At 45.5% G+C, this 27,936-nt stretch overlaps 1 protein-coding gene across 3 annotated transcripts in view; it reads left to right on the forward strand.

Annotated features, from left to right (window-relative positions):
• FRMD4B (FERM domain containing 4B) overlaps positions 1-27,936 on the forward strand; it is a 311,527-nt gene that overhangs the window by 129,802 nt on the left and 153,789 nt on the right. Inside the window, exon 1 of one of the 3 annotated variants that reach the window (XM_084765729.1) lies at positions 21,734-21,752. The exons of the other annotated variants lie outside the window; for them this stretch is intronic. The gene's annotated coding sequence lies outside the window, so the exon portion shown is untranslated. Of the gene's footprint in view, positions 1-21,733; positions 21,753-27,936 lie in introns of those variants that run through there. 3 annotated transcript variants of the gene reach the window in all.

Raw genomic sequence — 27,936 nt, forward strand, 5'->3', positions numbered from 1 at the left:
TCATAGGTATAAGGAAATGCTTAATAAAGGCTAGCTCTTGGTTCTGTAAAGCCCTTAACATTGAGCTCAGGATGTCTGTGTTTAAAGGTCGCTGACAGTGTTGATATTGGCCTTATACCTGAGACAAGTTGTGTGGAAATTAAGTTTCCATCTTCAGTGGGTAAACGTTCATTAAGAAAGAAGGCAGAGGGATGGAGAGATGATTCAGTGGTTAAGAGTACGTCCTGCTCTTCTAGAGGTCCTGAGTTCAATTCTCAGCAACCACATGGTAGCACACAACCATCTATAATGGGATCTGATGCCCTCTTCTGGCATACGGGTGTACATGCAGATAGTGCACTCATACACTGAATAAAAAAAATCTTTAGAGGGGCTGGAGAGATGGCTCAGTGGTTAAGAGCACTGCCTGCTCTTTCAGAGGACCCAGGTTAAATTCCCAGCACCCACATAGCAGCTCACAATTGTCTGTAACTCCAAGATCTGACGTCCTCACACCAATTCACATAAATCAAAGTTAAATAAAATGTTTTTAAAAATCTTTAGAAAAAGAAAAAGAAAAAGAAAGAAAGAAAGGAAGAAAGAAGGCAGGAATTCCTTTGGTATCATGTACGGGTTAGAGTGGATTATTTGAAGTGTTCTGCCATTCTCTTTTAACCCCATACATAAATCTAGGAAGCCATGGGGATCTTGTTGTGAGGTTTTTGAGCTCACCTTTCTCTGTGATGATCCACAGACTGGTAACACTTGAGTTTTGTGTCTCCCTACCTTGATTGGAAAAGCCACCCTGGCTCTCCGAAAACAATTCTGCACCAAGCATTTGGTGATCTCTGTTATTTCAAAGCGCATGTACTTTGCTTGTTCTGACCCTTACACTCTGGAAACTAGTCTGCCTCCTGCTTTTATAAATAAAGTTTTATTGTCACATGGCTATGGCAGCTTTGATATCCCCTGGGTGGGATGGCTACATGTGGCTCGGCGACTTAGATTTGAATGATTGATATAAATCTAGAGGCAAAATACCATCTTCCCCTTTGCAGAAAAGATTTGCCAATCTCTGGAGAAGAAACAAAAAATTTTAAAGCAGGATGAGGTAAGAGTTAAATGAAGAAAGGGCCACCAGTTCTATCACAGAAAAACATACTTTGATTTTCTCATCAAAAACCCTAAGGGGGTAAGCCTGAGGACCTGAGTTTGAATCCTCAGGACTCGCTCAGAAAGCTAAGCTTAGCAGCACGTATTTGTAAGGCCAGCGTTGGAAGTCACAGCTTGCTGGTCAGGTAGACTACCTACCAAAATGGTAAGCTTTGAGTCAGCAAAAGATCTTGTCTCAAGGAAATAAGGAAAAGCAATAGAAGATACTAAATCCTGCTCTGCCCAGACCCTTCCACAAGCACTCCCCCAACCCCGAAATGTGTAACTCCTGCCAGTGCAAATAAATAAATAAATAAATAAATAAATAAATAAATAAGGGCTTAATTAAGAAATGTTGAAGATAAGTGCGCAGCTTACTTTTACTCAGTTCTTGGTTTTACAAAATAATGACTGATATTTCTAGTGATTCATTAATTTGCCTGTTCGTACATTCCCAAAATAATTAACAACTGCTCACTATGTTACCAGTTACTGAACCAAAATTTAGCAACCAGGCATTTTCCCCTGCCCTTGATAAACTTCACGTTAAGTAGGGGAGAATGTTAAGAAAATAGCCCTCTAGGAAAAGGGCCGACTTTCAGGTGATGCTCAGAGAACATCTATACCAGACAAGAGTAATATAAAGGCAGGCAGCAGGGGGCTTCATGGAGGATGTAACTCCTTTGCTGGTCTTTGAAGGAAAAGTGGAATTCTGTAGGTGAAGAGAACAGAAGCACAGGTGATTGTAAAAAGGGATTTATTTCTTCAAAGATTGACGAGCAGAGAGAGTGACAGAGCAATTATGATGGAGCAACACCTACCCTCACATGATCTTTAGGAGAGGGGCATACTGACTTAGAACTCGCGCTGGCAGCAGTGAGGCCAGTGGATTGCAGAGGGTAGCATAGTGACGGCCAGGGGGGAAGAGAGTGAAGAAGACAGTGATGGCGATATTGGTGTATCGCTCAGAACAGAGTGAGTTCAAGTCCCAGCACCCACACCCACGTGATGGCTTGTAACTGTTCCAGAGGATCCGATGTCCTCTTCTGACCTCTGTGGGCTCTGCACACAAGTGGCAGTGACAACAAACTGCCCCAGGATTATAGAGAAGTGGAGATTTGGACTTCCCCATCATATCTAGGCAGTCATGTGGTGGCGAGCACAGTTCATTGCCATCTTTCCGGCTTGTAGAGAATGTTCACAGTTACTAGGATGAAAAGTGAAGTGGTCTTTAAGGTTTGGCAATTAAGTACATGGCCTCCAAGTCTATGGCCTTCTTACAGCTCACTGGTGAGAACCAGTCCATAACAGACCCAACTCACGATATCCAGGAGCCAGGAAACAGCGTAAATGCTGGTGCAGATTGTGTTGCTTAGCAATCAGACTGCACTGGGGTTAATAACTGGGAAGGTGATCAGCAGACCTGGGAGGATTGTATAAGAGACTAGGAGGAGGGCAGAGTTAGGCAAAGAGAGAAGTTTAGTTACAATTACGATCAGTGAAGGCACGGCTGACTTCACCGGTCACTCTGAAGCGCTAGTTCTCCCTAGCTGGATCAGAGCACCGGCTTTCCTATCTAGCCCCAGGGTGGCCCTTGAAAGCTAGGCTGACCTTGAAGGAGGCGGTTCTCTTTAAAGGAAGGGCAATTCCCAGAGGGAGCTGAAAGCTGTCAGTTCATAGCGCTCCCAGCAGCTGAGGAGGATCGTTCTGGCAATACATCATAGCATTGGCTACAAATTCCTCCCAGCAGGTGCTGGGCCCAGGCCGGAACTAAATCAGGGCCAGCAGGAAGGGCGCGGAGGGTGAGGACCACATGAACAGGAGGATGGAGAATTCAGCCAGTAAGAATTGCACAACTGGGGCTGGAGAGATGGCTCAGCAGTTAAGAGTACTCGCTGCTCTTCCAGAGGACTCGGGGTTCAATTCCCAGCACCCCCATGGCAGCTCCCAACTGTCTGTTACTCCAGTTCCAGGGGATCTGACACCCCCCAAGACACACATACACACACATACATGCAGGCAAAACACCAAGGAACATAAAATAAAAGGGGTTAAAGTGTTTTTTTAAAAAAACATTGTACAACCTTCGGAGTGGCCACTTGACATCTACCTACCCTCTGCTGAAGTGATTAGGTAGCCATGGAATCAAATAATAGTTACTAACTGCCAACTAGCAGCAGGGAAACTAAGGTGTTCACTTATCCTCACCCTGAAAAGCAAAGAAAGGCAGGATGACCTTTATTTTTTGGCCTCCTTACATTACATAAATCCGTTTCTCGAAAAGTCATGCGCTGAAGGTCAAAAAGTTTAGTCTCACGGTCTTTTGTATTCATGTGTGAGCTTCTGCCACACAGCTCGGCAAACATGAGGTTAAGAACGGACTCTCCTACCATTTCAGGCCAGTGTTTGTTTTTTCTTTTTCCATCTCACAGTATAAAAAAAAGTTCTCCTTCGCCTCCTGCCTAGGTTTATTCTGAACGTTATATTTTGGTGTCCTGACTGGTTGTTGTGAAAGAGCTTGCATGCCTCAAGTAAGGAATAAGGTCTGTTGTTCTAAATTATATAAGCAAGACCATATGACTTACAGCGTGGGGGGGGGGGAAAGGCAAAAATTAAACTTTTGTGGAAAAAAAAAAGAGTGAAGGCTTCTGTGCCTTTTCCTAGGCATTGTGTATGCATATGTACATGTATTCATCTGGAAGGAAACCCTGCTGTGAGGGAAGCAGGTAAATATGGGGGTTTTCCAGTCTCATTTCCTCCTAATGCCCCAATCATTTTTACTCAGGTGAATTTTGTGTTTGGGTAGAGTTGTTTTTTGTTTGTTTGTTTGTTTAAGAACTGTTTTTCCCTTTATTGAATCTTGCCATCTGAACTTGTCTATACTGCTGGGTATTGAGCTGCGTGTGCTAGGCCTACCCTTTGCACTTTGCATGAGTCAGAAAAAAAACATTCTTTAGTAGCCAGGTGGTTGCACACACCTGGAGTCTGAGCACTTGGGAGGCTGAGGCAGGGGAATCATGAGTTGTCTTTTTTTTTTTTTTAAGTAGCATGGGCTACGTAAAAACTTCCTGACCAAAAAAGGGGGAAGAAGAAAAGAAAAATTGTATTAAAAATACAAAAATCATATTGGATGCTTGCAACTCTGTTTTCAGGCAGATTATTGATATTTTTCCAGTTTGCCTCAAACATTTTTATGGTGTAATAAAATTACACAGAGTCAGCTGAAACTTTTTGTGCACTTCCCTCTTTTCCTAGATATAGTCTTGCCTTGGGGGTGCCACAGTGAGAAAGTTCAACATTTGCAGCGTCCTGGGTTTGATTCCCAGTGAAGAGAAAACTTATGTCTGTAATCCCAGCATTTAGGAGTCAAAGGCAGGAAAATCACAATGAGTTGAAGGCCATTGGGCTACATAATGAGAAACTACCTCCATAAAAAGTCTTACCTAGATATTGACAATTTTTAAAAGAAAATTATTGTGTCCCATCTGTTTTTTTTATCATAAATGATATATACTATTTCTACTATGTCATATCTCTGTCACCCTTCGTGTGTGAGCATTATTCTTCTCCTGTATTTTTCTTTCAACCTGTTTTGGGATGCATATCTAAGTTCCACTAGCCCTGTTCGCCATTGATGAATATACCCATCCCTTGTTAAGGGACTTTGCATCCTTCCCAGTTTTTCAGTGTTCTAAAGAACTACAGTACAAGTTAGTATGCTTGTTTCGTCATGGCACAAGCAGGAGCTTCTCCATGATATGAGTGGAACAGGTTTATCACTGGATATTCCTACCTTACTGTGTTATGTACCTTGTCTGACTCATCATGATGACGTGAAGTGGCCATGTCACTCGTTTTATGACTGTATTGGCCAGTAGGTGATGATGCTCTAGATGACTCAGCCTAAGGCCTCTGGTCACCAACTCACTTCTTCAGCTATTGAAAGGTAAATGACCTATCATGACCTGATTAGTCTAATTCGATCCATTAGTCTCGTCCATTCAGCACGAACTGGAAGAAAAGCTTGGAAATTATTATCTTTGAGACTTTGACTTCAAGAATCTAAATTTTGGGGTTGGGAAGATGGACCAGTCAGTGAAGTGCTTCCTTGAAAGCTCAAAAAACTGGGTTCAGTCCCAGAACCCATGATTTTATTAAAAAGCTTGGGTGTGGTGGCGTGTGCTTTGTAATCCCAGCACTGTGAAGGTAGAGACAAGTAGATAAGTAGATTGCCGGGACAAGGAAGCCATCCCTCACTGGCAAGCCGTTCTAGGCGCTGGTGAGTTGTACACCAGTGAGGCTGTCCTCTGGCCTTTACACATTAGATACACACATGCACGCAGAGTTTTTGCTAGCCATGCTAAGGTGTCTGAAGAGCAATCTTTCTCTGCTGTAAATGTGGGCAGTGATGGTCCTTCTCCCTGGAAGAGCTGGCTTCCTTGGATTATTGTAAAAATGTAATGTATGGCTAATTTAAAAACATTGTTACTTTTTTTGTGGATGGACAGATAGGTAGTAGATGGAGGACAGAAGGATGAATGGGTGGTTGTAAACTGATAGGGGACAATGAATAGATGACGGTGGATAGATAAATGGATGGATGGATGGACACACGGATGGATGCATGTTGAATACTTGTCTTCAGATACTCATGACTCAATATTTATATATAGTATAACCTGTAGAGCTTCTAAGATATATAGAAGCCTTGTCCCCCTTTCTCCCGTTACCCCAAGTGAAATTACAGTCTTTATAAGCCCTAGAAAGGGGCTAATTAACTATGTGCGGGACATGTTATTGCCCTGTTTTATTCAAGGAAGGCTAACATGCTTACAAGTAATTGTTTTATTTTATCTAAACAGGGCTATTAAACTCTGTTTTTTCCCAATCCTGAACCCCACTCCAAAGGACTATGAACCCTAGATTCCCATTTGTGACCATTGGGTAAACTGTCTCTGTTATTAACCTTGAGTTTTTTGTTTTTGTTTTTGTTTTTGTTTTGTCCGCTCAGGAGCCCCAGATACCACACTGCCCTTGGGTAGTAGCCATCAACTAATTTTTACAGAAATTAGTTTGTCTCGTGAAGTGCAATAAAAATATTCATTGTCTAAGTGAGAACAGGACCTTTAATTAAAAGCAGGACTAGCAAGATGGCTCAGTGCAGAAGCACTTGCCGTGTAAGCCTAGTGACCTGAGCTTGATCTTTGGAGCCCACATAAAGGAGCAAGGAGACAGTTGGCTCCCTGCTGCTCTGGAATTTTCACCCAGTGTGGTAGGAAGTTGATGAGATGGCTCAGCTTGCTTTCTAGTTGGTTGTTCCTTACAGAGGTATCATTGTTTTCTTTTACCTCTAAAAGGAGTATAAACTCTATTTTTTCCCCCACTCCAAAGAACCCTAGATTCTCTTCTGATGTATTCTGAGCTGCCTGCACTCCTTCACTGTTCTGCATCTTAAACTTGCAACTTGCCTGGTCTCTTCCCCTAAACCTATTTCCGGTGGAAGATGACATCTTTCTAGGTGCCCGGTAGAAATTGGTCCTCCACAGTCCCACCACACGTCCAGTCAGCTCCACCTTCACACTGAACATCAATTCTCTCCAGCTTCATTGCTGCTGCTCTGGGCCAGCCTCCCCTCCTGATCTTAGCTGGACCACACAGCACCTTCCTGATGAGTCTCCCTTCCCATCATCTTTCCCTACAGCCCATCTCAAAGTCAGTCAGGACAAGCCACTGTCCTGCCCAGCCATTGTCCCCAGCCACGTTGGGACACTAAGCAATAGTTGCCTTTACTATCCCTGCAAGGACTTGTGTACCTCCATGAGGCTCTTTTTTAACTCCACCCAAGGCCCAGCCAACACACCCGTCTTCGCACTGTGCCCTTTGCCCCTCACTGATACCATCTTGCTGTCCCCCAACACAACCTCCAAGCCTTTGCCCCCTATAGTGCTTTTTTCCTACAACGCAGACCCCCCCCCCCACACCTAGCAGTGCATAATGTTCTTTTGCCTTTGTTTCCTGCAGGTCTATTTTCAGAACTCACCTACCCAGAATGCAATCCATGGTCATTCCCTTACCCACTGTATTTTTCTCTATAACTCACTAATTTTTTTTTATTTGCTCATTTGTACCTTCCAAGCCAGACACTGGTGGGAGGTAGGCAGGGACTTCATCGTGGTATCCTCTGGAACAGTGCCTGGCACCTGGTCTGAGTGCCAGAGGTACTTCTTGTCGGATGAGCATGTAGGTGTGCTTGCTGTACATATTCGAGGCTCTGGGATGGAGTAGGTAGGAGACCATTTGTGATGGCCAGTACCAGCACATGATAGGATGCAACGTTCCTGCAACTCTGTCCAGGGGGATGCTATTTGTATTCTGGGAGGCTCAGCTTGGAAGAATGCCTTGTGAATTGATATTTGCATGTGTGGCTAAGCTTCTTCATCACTGAAAATGATGAGTCAGTGAAGGTGCTATAGAGCACACTTGTGTGGCTTCTCTGATGGTCATTTCATGAGAGAACTGCGCTGGGGCAGAGTAGAAAGAAAAGCAGGCACACCCAAGGACCAATTTGAAACTCACTCGTGGCCAGAACGCTCTGTGCCCACCCCAGAGCAGAGGCTGACAGCCCTGCAGCCCTCACCAGCTCTGCATGCCAAGTGATTGCCATTTCCTGCCAGGGCCTGTGGTTGGGCTCTGGAAGGTATCCTGGTTTTCCTGACAGATGTTAAGAGTTTTCTCCAACCATTCACTTTCTTTTCTTGGTGTCTTTTACCATTAGCCCAAGCATTGCTTATCCGTCCCCTTCTCTTCTTGTTCTCACCCAATAAAGTTAAGGGTGGTAGGGCCTGCTTTTATTTGATTTGCTTGGTTCTTAGGAGTAAAAGCAAAACTAAATCTCCTCTCTCCCTCTCTGTCTCTGTCTCTCTCAGTGTCTCAGTCTTCTCTCTCTCTCTCTCTCTCTCTCTCTCTCTCTCTCTCTCTCTCTCTCTTTCTCCCTCCCTCCCTCCCTCCCTCCCTCCCTCCCTTTCTCTCTCCTCTGGTCTTTATTAGTGTTTAATTAGAAACTTGCTTTGCTTAACTCTTGGCTGTGTGCAGGGGTTTTCCAATCCTGCGAGCACAGACAATATAACGAGACTCCACCCAGAGAAGTTATTGTTAAATCATCAACCTCAAATAATAGCAGAGTCATCATCTCAGGAATAAATGAGTTGTTAGGTATTTTGCTAGTATTTACTAAAGAGAGGAATAACTTATTTTTAATAAATAAGCCAATACCAGTGCTATACAGACTCCTAACCTCGAGCTCCTGTGATATTCATGGGCTCTTTCGTCTGTAGGGTTTGTATATATTAAACTTTCAAGGCATTGATGTCAAACATAGGTCCAGCCAAGCTCATAAGATGTGGCTGTTAAATTCTTTTTTGAAATATTTTTAAGTGAATGCATTTTCCTTTAATAAACTTCAGAAGCCAGTTTTTGAGAGGCAATTTCTGAAGTCTGGACAGCGTCCTTTGTCTCTTATTCCGTGCCAACACTGTAATTATTTTCAAGATCATATGCTATGGTAGGCTGTAAATAATAGCAAAGGTTTGACATACTTTTTTTTTTTTTTTTGGTTTTTTGATAAAGGGTTTCTCTGTGTATCCTTGGCTATCCTATACTCACTTTGTAGACCAGGCTGGCCTCGAACTCACAACAATCTACCTACCTTTGCCTCTTGAGTGCTGGGACTAAAGGCATGTGACACCACACCTGGCTCAAGTTTGCCATACTTTAACATGGGTATTGTATATTTCAAATAAATCATATTTAATTGTTGTCTTCTTTTTCTCTTTCCTTTTATATTTGTATTGTTTTACTCTCCGACAATAGATATTTAAATGTATAAATAGATAAGTTATGTCTGTCTATCACCTGCATGTATGTGAAATAAGTACTTGTACATGTGTGCATATAAGTGCATGTGTGCATGTGTGCATGTGTGTATGTGTGCATGTGTAGCTGTGTTAATTTGATTGTCACTACAACCCAGTGCCCTCAATATACAACTGACGGGAGCTAGGGTTTATATTGGCTCACTGCTGCAAGTCTATTACGGCAGGAATGGCTGATGGAGCAGAACAGCTTGCTTCTTGGCAATCAGGAAACAGAGAGCATGCCTATGACAGCTGGGGTTTTCCTATTTTCCTTTTGTTTTTACCCTGGGCCCCTAGGATTTGGCATGATGCCACCTACAATTAGGGAAATGCCCATGCATACCCACTTGGGTATACCTCACCAATCTCCTAGGCTCCGCACCATGCAGTCAAGCCAATAGTCAAGCTCAGCCACCATTTACAGGTATGTGTGTGACTGTCTTGAGACTTTCCAGGGAGTAAAACGTGCACTGATGCCTTCTCTAAGCATAAGTGCACCTTCTTATCCCTAGTCAGCGTCACGCCTAAGCTCGTGGCGTGACTGAAGTGGCACCACCAATGGTCAGACTTCACTGCAGGGATATCCCTTAGGAAATGCCCATGGCGTTTACAGAAGTTCAGTAGATTAAAATTTAGTGAGTGTCATCCATAGCCACTGCTTGCGGTGGTGGATTGGGGAATATAAGAGCAGAGAGTTTATGGGGCACTGAACCTCCTGAACGCTTGGCTGATCCACTTGTCTGTGACTCTAGAACATAGAGGTAACCGAATTTCAGGTACAAAGGCAAAAAGCCAACTACTATGGCTGTCACTCTTTAGCCAACCCTTGTCTGTATCTAGGCAGTCACCGGCCTGAGGGACCTGCATAAAGAGAGGAAGCACCATGGGGCCCCACGATGCGTTCCTGAACAACAGCAGCTTCCTCATTACACGCAGGAATTGAATGACATTGATCTGCTCTAATAGAACTTTCAATGAGATGAGCAATATGTGTTTCCTTTAAGCAATATTGACACATCTTGTGGGAGCCAGTGCTTTTCCAATAGGCAGCTATGCAACATCTCAAAAATACTGTTGCCAGTTAAGGTGTTTATTAGTGCCATGACTTCCTTAAGAGCCTGATTCTTGGGACAGTGGCAACTGATCTTCCCCAACAGCATCCGGGGAAGCATATTCTGCATTTTATCATGGTATGTGTTGGTTTGTATATGTTCTCAGAGCAAAACCTGAGAGTGAGTTTTGGGCTCTTAGACAATGTTTGTCAAGTCGAGTGCCATTAAAGCAGGTGCTGGTTCAAGTCCACATGTATACTGATACCCCACACTGCTCCTCCGCCATGCACATGTATCTTACGATCCATGAAGAGCCAACCATAGTTGTTTCTTTGAGTCACTGTGTTGTATGACTTCATACTTTGCCCTACCCATTTACTGCTTAGTAGATTTTTAACAATTGGGTCATATCCCAGCTGTAAATGTGCTAAATTTCACTTAGATAAGCCTGAAAGAAGTCACCAAAGCCTTTACTTATTTGCTAGTGTAAACAAGGGAGAAGGTATGGGCAGGGAGAGATTCAGCACTGTGTCTCTTCTCCTTTACATCTTAATGCCCCAGGCCCTTGCATATCAGCCTCTTTAAATCCATGGTTATTAAATTAAATATGATATGTGATTTAGCCTAAGTTGTCTCAGGGAGTGTGCTTAGCCACCAGCAACTGTGGAACTGCCCCCGTTTCTCTGAGACAGCAGATCCGATCACTTGAGGGGTAGTGAAGCTACCAGGCTCCTATCAAGTGGTTTCATAGATGACATCCTGAGGATGGGGTAGAGAGAGTGACCTACACTTGTATTTGTGTGTTGTTTTCGACCAGGGTTAGACTATCTCAGAGGGGGCAACTGGCATTGCTGCAGGAAATCCATCCCCAAAAAGCTTTGTCATTCTTCCTAGCTGCCCTTCTGATAGTGTCCATGAGGCAAATGGCAGAAAGACAGGTCTAGCGTGTGTCCTCTATTCTTGCTGCCAAGAAGCCCGGTTGACCCTCCACCCCCAGGACCTAGTTAGCCTGATGGTTATATGCTTCCAAACCCCTAATTTGAAATAGAAGCTTCGATTTGAGCTGTCACCCAGAGACTTGTTTGGTTTTATTTGAGCACTTGTTCTCCCATCAGTTGCACTAAATTGGGATGCTGTGGAACCTTTGAGATCCAGGGCCTAGCTGGCAGGTGGTAGTTGATGGGGTCAGACCTTAAGAGTTATACCCATCTTCCATTCTGGTTACCATGTAAGGAATATCACATGCTCCTGCTACCATGGGTACTGAACCTTCCCCTGTGAAACTGTGAGCAAAAATAAATCTTTGCCCCTAATGAGTTATCTCTCTGGGGCACACAGTGGTGATAAGAGTTTTGGAATTAGAGCCCGAGGTGTAGGAGGTGGAGCAGGTATATGCACGACAGTTGGGTACCATGGCATGATGTCATCATGGCCTCTTCAGGTCCCTAGACATTCTCTCCTTTCATGTTCATCCTCCAAGCCCACTTCTGAGAGCCACTTCTTCCACCATCACCTTATGGGTCTGGCATGGCACCTCCCAGGCTTCCCCGGGGAAATCCTCGTTGGCCTCTGAGCTAGGGTCTCTCAACTGTTTCAGGTCTTAGAGTTCACAGAAGACGGGAGCATTTCTATGGCCCTGGAACATGGGCGGGGTACTCAGGGATGGGTGTGGCTCAGAGGACCCAGGAACTTGAGATGCTGTGACAGAAACTGATTCTAGTGCCTGTACTGCTCTGATAGCAATAGAATCAGACTAAACTTATGGCCTAAGGCGGGCAACGAGAAACTCTATACTCATCAAAAAGGGTAGCATGGAGTGGAGATCCCATACCTGGAAAAGTGGCAGCCATGTTGCAATTAAATTTCAACTTGCTCAGCCAGGCATGGTAGCACATGCCTTTAGTCCCAGCCCTCAGGAGGCAGAGGCAGGCATCCCAGGCCAGTTTGGTCTACAAAGTGAATCCAGGACCGCCATGCCTACACAGAGAAACCCTGTACCAAAAAACCAAAACAAAACAAAAACAAAAATGAATGTCAACTTGCAGGATACGTGCTAAGTAGAAAAACGGAAGGACCTTGGGCCTTCGGGATATTGCTAATAGTAGCACTCGCTAACCGTGAAACTGTCTTAGCCCTGGACGCTGATATAAAAGACCTCTAGTAGTCAAGCAACTGTGTTAGGAGAGACTTGATGGGGAAAGGGTTTATGGTGTGAGGGAGCACTTCCTGGTGGGAAGTGATGGTGACAGGCGTGTGAGAAGGCTGGTTGCAGCGCAGTGAGTGATGATGGTGTTCAGCTCACGCCCCTCGTTCTCGAGTCTGAGACCCGCATTTAGGGTGACTCTTCCCACCTGAGTTAATCTATTCGAGATAATCTCTCGGAGGTTTGTCTCCTCAGAGTCAAATTCACCATCAATATAAACTACCACAGGCACTTTCCATTTGGTCCCAATTGTTACTACAGAAACCCTTTTTGACATAATATCCACTGGAGATTGGGACTTAGAAAAGAGTCATGCAACAACATCAAGAATAAAAGAAGCTCCAAATAGGAACCTCCCGGGAAAAGAGATCAAAAACTGGGGAAGTGCCAATAGAAGGAAAACGTTGAAGCTCAAAGGAAGGTGTCTTTAAGTAGGAGGAAAACTGGCAACATCAAGGGCCTGTATATGAAAGCATCCAGAGCACTTTCATTGATGCCCATTGGTACCTTGTGGTTAAATGTTAAAGAGAGGAAGGGGATTCTGAGGCAGAAGAGCCTGGCCAAGGGGAACCTGGATGTGAAGCCCTGGGAAGGCTCAGATCTTAGCTGTGTGACTGTCATGTAAATTAAAAACCTCATTAAGTGTGGTGAAGCACACCTTTAATCCCGGCACTCAGGAGGCAGAGGCCAGCAGATCCCTGAGTTCGAGGCCAGCCTGGTCTACAGAACAAGTTACAGGACAGCCAGGGCTACACAGAGAAACCCTGTCTCAAAAAACAAACAAACAAACAAACAAGCAAACAAAATCATCTTTGTGCCTCAGTTTCTCACATGTCGTAGTTCCAACCTTAAAGGTGTTATGAGATTTATACCAGATGATCCTTCAGGGTAGAAATTTAGGCAGGGTCTAGTGTGCATTAAAGCACTACCTGTTTGTTCCTCCTGATCTTTAGTTAACATTTAAATCTGTATTCTTGAAAACAAATCGCTCAGTAGTGTGGTCTCTGCTGCTCCACTGTCTGATATGACTATTTTAAGAACACCCAGGGTTAGGTGAGATGGTTCAGTTGATAAAGGTGCTTGCTGCACAGGCCTAGCCATGAGAGTTCAATCCCCAGAGGCCATGTGGTGACTCCTGCAGATTGTCCTCTGAACTCTATACACACACTTACACACGCATATGTATACACATCACACTCTTACACACAAAGAGGGAAGAAGAGGGGGAGGGAGAGAGGGAGGGAAGGAGGGAGGGAGGGAGAGAGAGATAGAGACAGACAGACAGAGACACAGAGACAGACAGACAGAGACACAGAGAGAGAAGGAGAGGGAGAGAGAGAAACAATAATTATTTTAAAAGAGCACCTAGCTAAGAGTGGAGTAGCAGGCATGTGATCCCAGCCCTGAAAGGAAAGCTGAAACAGGAGGATCACAAGTTTGAGTTTGAGGGCAGCCTGGGCTACAGTTTGTTCCAAGCCATCCAGAGCTATACAGTAAGACCCTTCTTGGAAAACTGCCAAAAAGAAGGAGCTGGGGGCTGGAGAGATGGCTCCGTGGTTAGGAGCACTGCCTGCTCTTCCAGGGGCCCTGAGTTCAATTCCCAGCAACCACATGGTGGCTCACAACCATCTATAATGTGACTTGGTGTATACTGTATACATAATAAATAAATCTTTTTTAAAAAAGGAGGAAGAGATGGAGGAGGAGGAGAAGACCTGTAATACTAAGTTCTAGTGACAATAGGGACAGCTAGGCAGTCCTTTATTTTCTGGTATAAGAAGAAAATGATAGATAAGACAGCTGGCATTGGGGACTGTTTGGCATTTCACAAAAAATTAAAGGTACATTGTCCTTCTATAATCTGTTTGCTTAGTTCTTGCATGTTTATTGAAGAAAATTAAACATATGTATGTATATCTGAGTGCACGCATACGCATGTATGCACACACATGTGCACACACACACACACATAAACTTTGATCAGTGTGTGAAGCTATGCTTAAAAGAACGCATCTCTGATTCGATTTATATCAGATTCTAGAAAGAAGAAAAAGCTTTATACCGGTATAAATCTGAAATAGAGTCTATAAAATTGTCAGAGGTAATTCCTAGAAGTGTTCTCTAGCTTGTGTTCAATGGATTTAATACGTGGGGCATGTATGTGTGAATGTGTTGGCTATAAATAAACTCTAATTTGTTTGTGTGTGTGTGTGTGCACGGGCATGTGTGTGTGTGTGTGTGTGTGTGTGTGTGTGTGTGAGATACACAGGCACATGTACATACAGATGCACAGAGGGCAGAGGAGGATGTCGGGTATCCCTGCTCTATCAGTTTCTACCTTATTTTCTTGAAACAGAGTCTCTTGCCAAGTTTATAGTCAGCCCCGGCAATCCTCCTGTCCCCAGCTGCATAGCACTGAAAGTGGTGACGCATGTCACAGCAGTCAACGCCAGCTTGCTGCTGCTTAATGAGATCCTGAGTCAGAAAGGGGGGTTGTATATTTCAGTATCTGAAGGAACGGTAAAGAAAGGTAAAACACAAAGCTTGTCTTTCCTGGGGTTATTCAGCGACATTAAACAGAGCGTCATTCGTTTGTAGATGAGGGAAAAATCTGTCCACACCAAGGTATTCTAGGGACTAGGGCTGGCAGAATTAGAAAGTTGTCATGTTGCAGTCCTTGGTTAAATAAATAACCTTGGCAATGAACACTGATTTTTTTTTACCATAGCAGAACCACTGTCCTTACAACACAGGAACACACAGGCTACAGGATCTAGAAGAGAGATTTGATCAAAAGATCCAGCCAGAAGCAGAGGCCTTTCCGGAACCACTTAAAAGTATCTTAACTGATACCTTGGAAATGCAGTCAGCAAGCCTGGGCGATCAGAGAATTGATGGGGGAAACAGCTCCACCTCTCAATCAAGTAAATAACAATGGAGGGTGGTATAGGTTAGCCAAAATACAAGAGACATGTGACCCAGTGCCTAAATATGGCACCTAGGGTTAGATCTTGTTTCCAACAAAGTTGGGGGGGAAATGAGGCCAAACATAGTAGTATACACCTTTAGTCCCAGCACATTGTGTAGGCAAAGGCAGGCAGATCTCTGTGAGTTCAAAGCTAGCATGTTCTGCATGGACAGTTCCAGAACAGCCAGGGATACATAGAGAGAGACCCTGATTCATAGGCAAAGGGAGAGGGAGAATTGGATGTGGTCATATGTGTGTACAATCACAGCACTCTGGAGGCTGAGACAGGAGGATCATGAATTTGAAGCCCAGCTCTACTACTTAATGAGACCTTGACTCAAGAAAGAAAGAAAAGAAAAGAAAAGAAAAGAAATCTGAATTGTAATTAGATATTTAAAGATATTGAGGAATTTTTATTTTCCTTTTAATTGTATGGGTTTATGCTTTAAAATGCCATTTTTTTTTTATGTTGAAACATTTAAAAATGAAAGTTTGTCTTAGATTTTGTTCAGAAATGACCCAGAGGGCAGAAAGGAGGTGAGACTACAAATGAGGCAAGAGCGATCAGGTTAAAAGGGGAGTGGAGGAACAGCGCCGGCACACTGCATGATGCCAGTCTGCCACTCTGTGTGTCCCTCAGGTCTTTCTTTACCCTGGCTACCGGAGAAGACTCCTATGTCACAAGAACTGGAGGAGAAGGAGGAAATGGAAATAGTTTTGTTTTCTTTTCAGAGGATTGCAAATGGGCAGAGAAAGGGGAAAAAATGAAACACAACAAAAACTCAGACTCTGCAGAAAGACAGGAAGTGAGACAAAAGGCCGAGTGAGAGGCCGTGTCACTTTCTTTACACAATGTCTGTGCAACCTCTCGGAAAGGCCCTGCCTGGACTTGGGGCTCTGGGTGCAGAGTCTGTTTTCTTACCCCCAGCTAGGTGTGCTCCTTGTACTCTCTGAGTCCCCGTTTCCGTGTGTGAAGCGGACTTCAAACATGGTCTTCAAAGGCCTTTCTGTCTTTATTTTTCCAAACATGAGGAAGGCATTAGATTTTACATAGTTTGTGTTCATCGCCAGAAAGGCCACACGTGCCTTTGGCCTGTTGCTGTGAGACACACACAGGAGAACCTGCCTCTCTCCCCCAAGCTTGTCACCTCTGCTTTTCCATTTGTGGCTAAGAAAGCAAGAGAGTCTGCCCTGCACAAGAAAGTTCCCTCTTTTTCTGCCCGGAGAGAACATGAGTAACAGATTTTTCCATCGGAGCTGTTTTTCCTGGACACAGCGTACCCTCCAACGGCCGGGCTCAGCATGTGATCTCTGGGAGACCTTAAATAAACTCTCAGTGTTCCTTATCAGGCCCAGTTTTAGTACCTTATGAATTCACTTTCTGTAGTTGGTAATTTTCCTTTTTAAACAGAAGTTCCTTTTCATTCAGTAGCTGCTGAGAGCTTTTCCAGGTACCTTGTGGTGTTGCCCTCAACATAACGGACATGCCCTGTGCTCGGTCCAAGTCCCTGCAGCAGCTGTCTCTCCTGGCTTGCCTAGCATTTACCCTGGGCAGAGTCCTCATCCCTTTTTATCATGACTTACGGTCATATTTACTTCGTAGTTCTTTTTTTTTTTTTTAACCTCCATCTGAAATTACTTTGCGTGTTACTTGACTTTCTATTCCTTGCGTCTCCTGCTCACTCCTGGTCTCTATCACTGGGCACAGTGTCAGGCAGAGAGGGTCACATCACCAATGCGGTCCTACGCAAAATGAAAACACGCAACTCCTTACTCAGCAAGAGGCAGGCATGGCCGGACCTGTAACTCCCACACTTGGGAGGCAGCGGAAGGGTCATGTGTTCAAGGCAAGCCTTTGGGCACTCTGTCTCAAAAGTGCAGGAGCTACAGATGTGGCTCACAGTTAGAACATTTGCCCAGCATACACACACCCCCTTCGTTTGACCCCAACCAACAAAAAGTAATAAGAACACTAGTATTAAGAACTGTAACAGAGACTCCCCCCCGTGGGGGATCGAAGAAGATGCTGAGACTCACAGCCAAACTTTGGGGCAGAGCGCACAGGGAGTCTTATGGAAGAGTAGGGGGAATAGAAGGACCCAGAGAGGACAGAAACTCCACAAGAAGACAAGCCGAGACAACAAACCTGGGCCGAGGTGGGGCTGGGGATGCATCAACCAAGGACCATGCACGGAGAGGACCTAGACCCCCTGCTCAGCTGTAGCCGATAGGTAGCCCAGTCTTCATGTGGGTCCCCTAGTAAGGGGAGCAGGGGCTGTCTCTGCCATGGAGTCTGTTGTCTGCTCTTTGATCAGTTCCCTCTGGCGGGGCGGCCTTACCAGACCCCAGAGGAAGAGGATGCAAGCAGTCCTGATGAGACTTGATAGGCTGGGGTCAGTTGGTAGGGGAGGAGGGCTCCCCCTGTTTGAGGACTAGGGGAAGGGGAGGGGGGAAAGAGGGAAGGAGGATGAGACTGAGAGGAGACGAGAGGAGACCACAGTTGGGATGTAAAGTAAATAAATTTAAAAAATAATAATTTTTTAAAAAGAACTGTAATAGTTGGGTGGTGGTGGCAGCTGCTTTTGCTGCACTTGGGAGGCAGGGACAAGTGGATCTTTGAGTTCAAGGTCAGCATGGTCTACAGAGTGAGTTGTGAGTTCCAGGAAAACAAGGGCCACACAGAGAAACCCTGTCTGGGGGGGAGGAAAAAAAAGTAATAAGGAAGCCAAACAATAAATCAAGCATGAGTTCTTTCTGAGCCTGAGATCCTGTGGGACCACAGTGCCACCCTGAGCACCCATGGGACCAGCTCTGGTGCCTAGCACTTTATAACACCCAAAGTAATAATCCTTATAATGAGCAAAAGCTTAAGAAGTGGGGCATCCAAGTGCTGTGGCTACCGGTGATAACACTGGGCAGCAGAAGACAGTGTATGTGGACGAGATGCTGGTCCAGACAGCCAGTGAGGTATCAGAGCCAGTGTCCACCACTCTCCTCCACGGCCATGAGGTCCTATTCGTTGGTTGGTGGTTAGAACAAGTTTTCCCAATTGGCTTCTCTATAGCACCCCTTTATGTGTGTTTGGTGCCTGAGCCCATTTGAACTGAACCAGTTCTTGGGGCTGAAATCTGAAGGAAAACATCCTTTTCTTTACTGCAGAGCTCACTACACTTAGAAGGTTAGCTCTTAGTTATGGCGGATGGCTTGGCAGTAGTAGTCTAAGCTGTTGGTTGGCTTTGAAAGACGGCAACACACTGCCTGTGCTGAGATCTACAGTGTGCTGGGCATGTGCCTGGCATGTGATGTGCTTGATGAAGAATGAGAATAATCGCTTGGTGATGATAAAAAAAGAGACTCTATACTCCTTTAAAAGAGAAGGGGACCCTGAGGACCAATGAGATGACTCTGCAGTTCGGAGCACTTGCTGTTCTGGCAGAGGATTCAGGTTGGATTCCCAGCGACCACGTGGCAGCTTACATCTGTTTGTAACTTCAACTCCATGGAGTCTGATACTCTCTTCTGGCCTCTGAAGGCACAGTACCCACATGCTGCTCATACATAATGCAATCAGAACACCTACACATATAAATAAAAGTTAATTAAATTTTCAGGAAAAAAAAAAACCCAAGACCCTATATACATATATCTTCCCTTAAACTGCTATGGATATTTTCCCTTCCTTCCAGGAACAGTAAAAGTCCCCAGTACACCTGCCTGAGTTCACCAAGTAGGTGAGCCTGCACCCGCACCACAGTGTGCGTTTCATAATCTTGTCTCACAGATGCCCATCTTTGTTTAGACCCACGTTGGGCTGTCAGTTCACTTTTTCACAGGGACTCTGCTGTGGGTTAGACATTGACTCCTCAGTCTTTGTGTGCCAGAAGCTTACTTCCCTAAACTCTGTGCTGGTGGTACTTGGAGGTGCGATTTGAAGGACTAGTTAGGATTAGATGAGGTCTTAAGGGTGGAGTCCCCATGATGGCGTTACTGGTTTTATACCAAAAAAAAAAAAAAGGAAGAGGACCCAAGTCAGCACGCTCTGTCTCTCTGCATGTGATACCCACAGTATGATGTGGCAAGCAGGCTTTTAACAGACGCCATGACTGTGCCCTAGAGCTTCTCAGCCTCCAGAACCACGTGATAAATCTTGATTTTTTTTGTCAAGTACCTGCTTATAGTGTTTTGTTACAGCAGCAGAAAACGAACTGAGCAGAGTTGCTAAGCAGGACAGGTTAAGTCTGCTCTAGAGCTGGGTGCCTATCAGGAGGCAATGGGAAGAGCAGTGAAGTCAGAGAGAGCAGGCCTGCCCCTGGTCTCGGAACGCCACTGTCTAGATGTGCTTCCTAACTGGTCACAGCATTCCTGTCTGATAGTCTGATGCTGCAGCGATGAACCGCCTCACTTTGAGCCTAGCCCTGTCCCTAGGCGTCCCCGTCATCATACCTAGAGCCTATCCAACCTTGTATTGGTAACACCCAGGATCCAGAGTCACATGAAGCAATCGATTAAGGATGTCCAAGGTGCGCCGTCCTTTCTCTCACAGCCGGAAGGTAACAGAGAATCTGTTCATCTACAAGTAGAAGCGGAAACTACAGACTCAACGAAGAGTTCAGGGAATGATTTTGAATACAGTTGTATCCAGTAGTCTAGCCACCCAGAGCTTGCCAGTGAAGCGTGTCCATCCCCAACCCCAGCTGCCTGCCAGGGTGTGTCCTGGTGGCTCTAGGCTGTCATCCCAGTCACTTTGTCACTAAACAATTATAAGAGTATTTCTGGAACGCTGAGCCGGAGATGAGCTATTAATTTAATACTTATGAGCATTTCGTAATCTAATTAATAATCTGAGGACAAGCAATCGCTACTGCTCTTTTTACAAATCTGGTGCTGGAGAGTAAACGCAAGCCTTGGTATACAGCAAGCAAAGCTCTGCCACTGAGCAGCACCCCCAAGTTTTACCTTCATTTCCCTTCTGCATATGTGCATTGGCATCGATTAAAACAAAAAAGCCCCGCTTTGAGTTATCTTCACAGTCCTCCTAATCATGGCATCTTCACCTGGGTCCCGGTTGTTTGAGACCCACAACTTTCTGGACGTCATCAGGGATATCATTACAGAACATTCTGTGCACTTTCTCGTTTATCCTACACACATATACATGTGGGCCCCAGAGCAAAACCGCTGACTGAGCGGCCCTTTAAAGTGCTTAAGCAACTTGTTTCTTCTAATGTCCAGCTCTTCCATTGGTCAGAAAGCATGTGCACAAGTCACTACGTCCAGAGTTGTTGTGTTTTCGGCTGTTGTGTGATCTCTGTCTGCATCCAAGTCCGTTGTTGATTAAGTTGGCTTCCCCACACTTGAGTCTTCCCTACAGTCTGCTGTCATTCAGAGTAAGTGAAGGACTTGATGTTAAAACAATCCCGATCCTTGACAGATAGACGGGGAGGACGGGAGGCCGCTCACCCTATGCCTACCTTGAGGCGCCTGATACATTCCAGCCCTCAGATTCCCAGCGCCTGGCCTGCGCCATCTCCTCCGACGTTCTTGTGAGATAGGGAGTTTTGTCTTCATTGGACAAAGGAGCAAAGGGGTTCCCACAAAGATCAAGTAACTTTCTCAAAGACAAACCACTACAAAACATCAAGGTTTGTTTCATTCTAGAATTTATGTTTTTACCCATCATGCCAGAAGGCTCTTATTTTTCACAACCAAGGTACCATGTTACCAGCTCTATCTCAACTTCCCTAAGAAAAACAAGTCAATGAATTATATTTCTGAGTAGTCTTCTCATTTTACCTTGAAGCATAACGTACTTTGAATACTCCCTGCCCTGTGAGTAATTCCATTGGTAAATTATTCTGCAAAATGCAAATGATGAGATCAGCCCTCTTGTAAGTCCACAGTTAGCCTGCCAAGACACTCTGTGCCTGGCCTCCCTGATGCTGATGTTTTCCCTGTGGAACTCTGAGTTGATTTCTGAGTGGAAAGGCCACTGGCATGTGACGTTTATGAGAAGCAAAGTTCATTAAATACTCTATCCCATGTCTTAAATTCCCAACTAACCCAGAATATTCACAGGATGGGGAGCCAGATTGGAGTTTGAATGGTACCCAGCATAGCCCATCTCTTTGGATGTTGTTAACGGAATTGAGAGCTCAGCACACAGTATGTCATCATATGTTTAAAGTGTAAATGAAGAGAGGCTTCAGGTGGCCAAAAGAAATAGCAGGCTTTTTAGCTGGATTTTCCTCTGTTGCTTTCCTGACTCATGGTGAGAGGCTTTTGTTTCTAATCAAAGCAACAAACAGTAAGGTCACTTCCTTGCGATTATATGGCAGCGGAAGGCATTGGGGGCCTTGGGTCCTCATTTCTACCGGCTTGTAGTTGGAGGACACAAGCACACACACTCCACATCGCTGGATACTTGTGTCCTGCGTCCTGTGCCTTCTTGCCAGCCCCTTTAAATGAGCCTCGATCATGGATTGGAGGTAAGAGTAATCGCTCTGGCCATCAGATTACAGGCAGTGTCATTGGGCATCATGAGCAAAGTACTGGACAGATCTTAACGTTATATGGGAGAGGGTTCCTGTAAGCGGAACATTGCAGAAACCAACTGTTAAGAAACAAAGCTAACAAGGCATGTTAGTTTTTCCAGGAATTAACTCCTTGCTAACTCCTGTTGGGTAAGGTGGGGAACACTATCATAGCAGAGACGGGCTCTTAACGGCTGTCTTTTGGAAGGTTTTCCTGTTATGTGTAAAACCACTGTCTTGGCTTCTTTAAAAGACTGAATAGGCTCGTTTTCCAATCCTCTTCAGCACTTCTGTGATTGTTGAAGTGTGTCATTCCAGGTCACCGCCAGCCACACACACCTACAGTTTTCTATTCTTTCTTTTCACTTAATTATTTTATAATTTGAAAGATTCGAGTTCCTTCCTTCACTTATCCTGGAAAGAGCAGCGGGGAAAGATCCCCGCTCGGAGCACAAAAATGCTTTTGATTTGTAATTATTAATCACCTCATCAGCAAGATGGGTCCCTCCATTTTTGTCTGGTGCTTGGCAGCAAAGGTCCTAGTGTCCTAGAACTCATTAGTGTCCTCTCTGAAAGGACCCTTTGATGTGTGCCCGGGCTCTGCCTAGGGAAAGCAGGAAGAGTGAATTCTGCCCATTACGCTAGTTCACGGCAAAGCATCTGTGTGAGCAGAATTCATCAGCTCTCTGTAGAGACCTCGGAAATGCCATTTTTGTGGATAGCTATCAATTAATTGATCTTCTGATTTGTCAGAGGAAGTTTTACATCCTTATTAAAGGGAAGCTGTTTGTTCTTCCCCTCCTTGTAATGCGGTTATGGTAAACTCGTTAAAGGCCAATGTCGTGTGTTCGTCTTTCTTTCCCGGTCAGTTGTTGGCGATGGGGGGATGGGAGGGAAATCTGGGTAGACTTCAGAAAAGAAAGGAAATTATCTCATGCCATGGAGTGCAAAGCTCTGGGGATAGGAGGAAGTCTCTGGAGGAAGCAGGTGGGGTTGGGTAAGAGAAAAGGAACCTTAAAGAAACAAACATATCACCGTGGGGACTGCAATGGGACCTCCCACCTTAATAGAACACAATTGTTTGGCCTTAGAAGTCAGCCATCTGTCTCTAAATCCGTCCTACCTAAAGGTGTCTGATGTCTGAAAAAGTATGTTATTTTCTGAAACACAGCCCTGTGGTCTAGAATTATCAGAGAAGCATCATAGTGGCCCAGGGCCTCGTGTGATGTGATTCACACAAAAGATTCATGTTGTGAAATAAAGCCATCTGTTCTGCAGCTCAGAGGTGAGAGGTCAGAGGTCAGAGACTAACTCTTATTCAGAGCTATCACACTTTGACCTTCCATCCTCCTTGCTGGAACGTGCTGTTTTCCAGTATGCTATTTACTGGGTCCTCCACCTGGAGGCTGAAGAAGATTATAGCTATGCGATACAGGATAGGCAGGAGAGTGCTGTGCCCTCCCACAGAGAGACTGCTAGATGACCACCAGCATTTGGGGAGGTGGGGAGACAAACACCACTGGTCTGGGAGAGCTGGGTACTCATGCCCTGAAATGCTTACGATGGAGTAAGACCTGTAAATCACTTTATCCAGTCTCCACACTCTGTTACTGAGGTTGAGGAAAGCTGACTCTCCCTCTCGTGGCAGCCATCAGATGCCAGTAGCTCCTCAGCCAGCATTGGGATGGCATGTCTGCCTTCTGAGCTCTATGCTGGGATTTCTGCCTGGTTGGAGCTTGTGCAGCCCTTGGGCATGCTGTCACAATAGCTGTGAGTTCAGATGTGCACCTGCCCCGTTGTGCCTGGAAAACACCTTTTCCTTGGTGTTATGAACTGCCGCTGGCTCTTACAGTCTCCCCTCCTCCCTGCTCTTCCGTGAATATCCCTGAGACAGTGAGCAGGCAAGATGGCTCAGCAGGTTTAAAAGAAAAATAAAGCCTGCTGCCAAGCGTGAAGAACTGAGTTCGATCCCAAGGACCCACATGGTAGAAGGGCAGAACCAACTCCTACAAGTTGTCCTTTAACCTCCACACATGCATCGTATCATGCCCACATCTTTATTCTTAGACACAAACACACAGACTCACATATGAATAAGTAAATTTCAAATGAAATAAAATTAAAAGAAGTGGAGGGGTCTTCTCAAAAGTTTGTGCCTGGTACATCACAGTCAAGAGTGCAGATCTCTGAACCCCAGCACTACCGACTTCCACACTGGGTTTCAAGGGTGTCTGGTCGCTCTGCCCGGTTTCCAGCGTCTCTGTCTGCCATGTAGGAAGAGCAGCTTCTCACAGAAGCATGTTGGGATAGAAAGCAATGTTCCAAAGGAGGTCCGTTTAAGAGAAAGTGCGGGCAGAAACCCGTGGGCTCATACAGAAAAGTCCCCCAAGAAACAGTCTCCAGTCACACAAGAGGTGCCTCTAGGTTAAAGATTCAAGTGCTAAGAAACATGAGCTGCAAACAAAGTGTGCACTTTTCCTCTCCACACTGCAGACTCTTCCTTTATGTATCCAGGGATGGGACCAGTGCTGAGGCCCCATTGCAGCTCAGAAATTCTCCCTCTTACTCCAAACCGTTGCATTTACTTCCCTGGCACCTCTCTAAATCGAAACGATGCGTGTCTCTGTGCTTGCTTCCATCCCCTTCTCTTTTCCTCTCCTTCCCTCCCTCCCTCCCTCTCCTCCATCTCTCCCTTCTTGCTTCTTTCCCATCAGTTTTGGTTTTGCCTAGAAAGGAAATCAAGAGACTAGAATGACCTCGGTAACTTAGAGCCAGCGGCAGTGCGAGCGGAGCCAACACAGTCAAGCATAGTTGGGGATGGAGAATTGCTACAGCTGTTAGCTGTAGCAGAAATGGACATGCTGTCTAGGAAGAAAGCAGAGCATGCGGGGTATAACTGTAACCATCCTAGTCCAACTAGGCACTGTCTCTTAGATCAGACTTCTGTACAAGCCAATATAGCTTGCTGATGTGTGCTTGGAACCCCAGCTACGTGGGAGGCAGAAGCAGCAGGGAGGGCTTGTGAGCCCAGAAATTCACAGCCAGAGTGGGTGAGATAGTGAGGCTTTGTCCCCCCCAAACGAAGCAACAAACAAAAGCATCAGACGCTTGGCTAGAGATAGCTCAGTAGTTAAGAGTACTTGATGTTCTTTCCAGGGACCACAGCTTGATTTCTGATACCCACATGGCAGCTCACAGTCATCTATAACTACAGTTCCAGATCTGACGGCGTCAGTGGGCACCAGGCACGCAAGCGATGCATAGACATACATGCAGGTAGAACACCCATGCACATAAAATAAAGTTACATTAAAAAATAGAAAACCGGCTGGGCGTGGTGGTGCACGCCTTTAATCCCAGCACTCAGGAGGCAGAGGCAGGCAGATCGCTGTGAGTTCCGAGGCCAGCCTGGTCTACAAAAGGGAGTCCAGGACAGCCAAGACTAACAGAGAGACCCTGTCTCAAACTGCCCCCCCCCAAAAAAAAGAAAGAAAGAAAGAAAGAAAGGAAACCACCCCACACCTATTTCCTAGGTTCTTTCTATTCTAGTTCTCTGTCAGGCTTAAATTAACAGAGGTGAGTAAATTTGCCCACAGAGTCTCGGAAGCCTCCTGCAGTGAGCAAGGACAGACAGCCACTCACCTGCCACGCTCTGCCACTCACCCAGGCTTTACTATTAGTTCACTGACCATGCACTCAGTGTGTATCAAAGTCGGTGACTTGAGATGGCTGCGATAAGTAGAATTTAATTAATATGATTTTGAGATCAAAGGATTAAACTTACTTTTGCACTAACCACTGTATTTGAGTCATAAGAACCGTGAGTACTTAGGTAGAAATCAAATCAGGTCTGTTTGGGCAAACAATGAATCTCTGATACATTTGGAAATTCTGATTTCGATATGCTCTGTCCCCCAGAAACAGAGGAAGGAAGTTCTGAGTGTATGCAGTTGGTTAACAGCAGTTCTCTCTCCCTCCCTCCCTCCCTCCCTCCCTCCCTCCCTCCCTCCCTCCCTCCCTCCCTCCGTGTGTGTGTGTGTGTGTGTGTGTGTAAATCCTGCTTTCCTACTCTCACAGTGAGAAATCCCTTTGAGCTCCGGACAGAGTGATTAAAGCCCATTTATAATGTTGAGGGGGTAGAGCTGCCTCCCATCTGGCATCAAAAATGTGCCCTTTAGGTAGGAGGTGGATGCCGTTGTTTAATACCATCTGCCCCAAATACAATAAGTAAAGGCAGTGGTGTAGTAAAAGTATCTAGACATTACCAGGAGTATGGTGTTGCCCAGCAAATGGGTAGACTTTCAGGGACTGTAATGTTTGTGCTCACATGAATAGGAAGCAGTGGTTCCTTTAGATCCACATGTGTATCCATTGGCGTCTTGCCCTTGTCAAAGCATCTTTCAGCTTTTTGCCCTTTGGACACATGAGACCACTTGATCCTGCAGACACTGGCATGGATTCATTGGGCATAAATTCACGAATAGAGGCAGGGAAGATAGTTAAAGACTGTCTTTTGCAAGCTTGGTGTTGGCTTGAGGGTCGATGAGGAGGCATTTGCATTTTATGGATGTTGTTTGTCTTCAACCATGTTAAGGATCGGAACCCAAAACAAATGGGATGAAAGTTCTAGAATGTTTTCCTGGAAAGAGTCGCTTTGATGTATTTTGCTTCTGTTGTTGGAAATGGGGCCTTGCAAACTTGTCTTACCAAGTCAAAATACTGAGAGAGGTCTCAGCCTGGGGTCTGCTGTCTTAGACAGACTGTGTCTTCCCGAGAAAGGTAAGGTGCTTGGCCTCCATATGTGATGCCCCTGAGTCCACTTGCCCTGTCTAACAGAACACCTGAGAGTGGGTAGCATTTTAAAATGCAACGAACAGGAACTGTTTCTCACCGTGCTGGAAGCTAGGAAGTCCAAATTCAAGGTGTCAGCATTTGACCTTGCTGTGAACATACTGCCTCCCTGGCTGCCTTCCTCCCTCTTCCGACATCAGGCCGTAACTCCTGCAGCTCCCAGACAGAGTTGGTAAGAAAGCAGGCTGTGCTGTGGCCTTGCAGCCCTCCTTCCTTGTGACCACAGGATACATTCGTGGTCCTACTCAGTATCTGCCTCCTCCATGCCCCTTGGGACCTGGGTGAGGCCAGCCTAGGCTGCGTGGTGTGGAGTACCTTACCCCATGAAAAAACCTCTAAGAGTCAGAAGTTCCTTTTGGTGTCCAGAACTGAAGGGTCTGTCCCTCTCCCTTTAGAACTCCCATTATGTGCCATGGCAGTTAGCTCCGCCAGCCTAACACTGCATGAGACCTCCTTTATAAGGCCTCAGTCCATCAAGGGAAGAATGGGCCGGAAGACTCATTACTTTTAAGACCTCTATCTGTTAGTTCTTCCACTGAGCAACAGCTCGGTGCTTCAGAGGGCACATCCGTAGCAGTCATCTTATTTGGTTGCACCTAAAGTGTGGTACCTTGCGCTGACTAGGACTCTGGGGAAGGTGTTTTGAATCTGGCAGCAGGGCCTACCGCCTCCCTTCTGTGGCTATTTTTACTGCCCCTCTGGGAGGAAGAAGCATGCCTTTGGTGACACCTGGTCCAGAGGTAGCAGTGCTCTCTTAGTATGTGGCATTCTGTTGTGCCGAGAGTCAGCTTAGCCGAGTGGGACCTGAGTTCACGTGCTCTGCTCACCATGAGAACAGCCATCGGCTTTGGTGGATTTATCTGTAAATCAGCAGAGATTTTTGAAACTATCTTTGTATTGGAGTTGGGCCAGTAGAAGGTTGCTCAGGTAACTCTGCCCATGCCAGGCACCCCTTGAGACATGGGCACTCCACATCTTCAGACAAGCACTAGGGTCAAACGTGAGGCATCTCTTGTTTTCTCTTACTCATTTCTTCCTCCTTTGAAAATGCTTTTTAAATTTTATTTCTTTTATGTATGTGTGTGAATTTTTGCCTGCATGTGTCTTCCACATGGCTGTCGTACCCACAGAGATCAAAAGAAGGCATCGGTTCCCCTGGGACTGGAATTACAGGTGGTTACGAGCCACCAAGTGGGTGCTTGGAATTGAACCCGGACCCTCTGTAAGAGAGCCCAATGCTCTTAACCACTGAGTCAGCTCTTCAGTTATTTTTTTTAAAGCAATAACT

The sequence above is a fragment of the Acomys minous genome (assembly GCF_964271855.1).
Source record: "Acomys minous genome assembly, chromosome: 17".
Taxonomy (NCBI): Eukaryota; Metazoa; Chordata; class Mammalia; order Rodentia; family Muridae; genus Acomys; species Acomys minous.